Source organism: Prenolepis imparis, unplaced genomic scaffold, assembly GCF_030444845.1.
Source record: "Prenolepis imparis isolate NDT839.2.m4 unplaced genomic scaffold, iyPreImpa1.0 SCAF_220, whole genome shotgun sequence".
Classification (NCBI taxonomy): domain Eukaryota; kingdom Metazoa; phylum Arthropoda; class Insecta; order Hymenoptera; family Formicidae; genus Prenolepis; species Prenolepis imparis.
Genome location: NW_028141378.1, coordinates 20,001 through 22,500, shown reverse-complemented (window position 1 = coordinate 22,500; position 2,500 = coordinate 20,001). Strand labels below are relative to the sequence as shown.

The window sequence follows — 2,500 nt, the reverse complement described above, 5'->3', positions numbered from 1 at the left end:
CTCCCCCCACGGTGAAGTAAGGCGTGGTGTCCACCTTCACCTTTTTGTCTCTGCCGGACGCCACCATGGACAGCACGCCGGTTTTCTTAGCGTTTATGTCAAGTCCATTACGCATAAGGGCGGCATGAAGCCGTGTCAGGTTCTCCTGCAGACCACTTCTGGTAGAGGCAAGGAGCACAATGTCGTCAGCATAGCCCAGAGCACCCACGAGTCTTGCACCCATCCGATAACCAACGTTCCCCGAGAGAATTCCCAGTGCTCTATCCACGACCAGATTGAACAGCAGGGGCGACAACGGATCACCCTGTCTCACGCCACGGCCTATTTTAATGGCCGACACTTCCCCAGTGCCGGATCCTTGCAGTTCCGTCCGCGCACTCGAATAGACGGCCCTTATGTACTCTCTAAACTCCCGAGGGAGCCCCAGCTCTTCGAGAGTAGCATGTATGGCGGCGTGCGCAACCGTGTCGAAAGCTTTCGACATGTCGACGCACGCCAGATGTAACGAACGACAGCGCCTCCGGGCATCCCCAAGCACGGCGGACAGGACTGTGACGTTCTCACACACCCCATCCATCGGCCGGAACCCCCTTTGGCGCGTGTCGAACACATCAAGGGCCGCCAATCTCTTTGCTAGAATTTTGTGGAAGTGTCTTATTATGACGGATCCTATGCTGAGAGGTCGGTATTCCGCCGGTCCAGGCCGGTCGGACATACCTCCCTTCTCTAGGAATACCGTTCTGGTTGTGGCGATCGACGAGGGTATCGTTCCTGCCAGAAGCAGCAGATTGAATAGAAGCGCACGAAGAATAGTTGGAACAGCGTTCCACATCCTCGGCGTAATCTGATCCAATCCGGGCGCAGTGCCAGTCCTTACGGAAATCCTCCCCACCTCCACAGGTGTTACAGGATCCCAGAGCAAGGTCCTATCCGCCGCGGGACCTGGGTCCGCGGCAGCGCCCTCGCCGAGGCCTTCGAGATGAATCCCTCTGGCACCCGACGGACGGCTCCGGCCAGCACTCGCTACTTGTCTCGCCTCTCCGTACAACTCACGCAAGGCCGTCATGTCTCCATCCGCACCACTGGAGGCCTCCATAATGGGGCGCCAGCAGTTATAGAATTCGACAGCGGACGGACGCTTACGCATCGAGTCGCCGTCGAGGATATGCGACAGACAAGTCTTCTTGTTCTTTTTGTAGAGGGACTGCACATGTGCATATTCCCTCCTCTTCTTCTGCTCCCTGTTCTCTCGTTTGTAAGGGGGACGGCGCTTCTCCGTCGACACGCGCCGTGGAGGGCGCACAGATATTGACGGCGGGAAGATCCCGGCTAACCATCTCTCGATGGCCAGCACGTCGACCACCCCCGCCGTGAGAGCATTTCTTGCCGTTCCAACAAGAATATCAGCCCCATAGCTGCGGAACGCCGAACTCCGCTCCAAGAGTGATTGTATCATGTCCCGCAGCCTCTGAGCGTTCTGCTCAGGGGGAGGCTGATGTGCGCTTAGATCATCTTGGTTAGCCTCTATGCTCGCAGGGGCGGCGTCGGCTCCTATCATCGCCGCGCCAGCCCCATCGCCCTCATCGATCTCAACCACATGTCGCGATTGGATCTCTTGGCAGAAGCCTCTAACCATCTCTTGATAAGCCTCCTGTCGACGCTTACCTTTGACGGCATCGAGACTCCTATGGGGGAACTTCTCCTGTAGATGTAGGTTCATAAAGAGAACTCCCCTGGCTGAGTTGGCAGCAGCCTCAGCGCGAGCCATGAGACTAACCTCCTCCACAGACCACCTGGGTTTAACGCGATCAACATCGATAGCGCTGTTGGCCGCCAACGGGTGAACCCGCATGTGGACCGCAAGGCCACGCTTGGTCCGGAACTTCGCCGGGCAATGCTCGCAGCCGAACATGGATATTTCCTTTTCCTGGCTGCCGTGCTCAGCCAGGCTGGCCCCGCTAGTGATTCGCAAGGGACCAGCGACGACCCCGTCAGGGTCCTCCGCAACAGCGGCTTGCTCATTCTCGCGAGCTCTCGCACGCAGTTCCCGGGCCATCCGAGAACCCGGGATTACATTTTCACACTTTTGTTCCATCATAATTTTACTGCGTGTGGGGGGCAAACGGATTGACAGCCGAGAGCCCCCCGAAAGCCGGGTCTTTCTTGGCCCCACAACTTACCATGACCACGGCACATGGGCCGAAGCCCTTCGGGGCGCATATCGTTGTAACACCGCTTAGCCGTCGCACTGACCAGAAGGTAGGCAACGTTACCGGGAGCACCACGAGGAGGTGGGGTACAACTTGAACGCGTGAGGCTATGTATTCGCATCGCGTCCCAACTATGCTCTCTTTAGTCCGCTCGCGGCGTGTTGCTTTGAGGGTTAAGAGAGTCATAGTTACTCCCGCCGTTTACCCGCGCTTGCTTGAATTTCTTCACGTTGACATTCAGAGCACTGGGCAGAAATCACATTGCGTCAACACCCGCGAGGGCCATCGCA

The 2,500-nt window shown here is 57.6% G+C and overlaps 1 pseudogene; it reads right to left on the bottom strand.

Moving 5' to 3' along the window:
• The window catches only part of LOC145948058 (large subunit ribosomal RNA), a 7,929-nt pseudogene that overhangs the window by 2,712 nt on the left and 2,717 nt on the right, over positions 1 to 2,500 (bottom strand).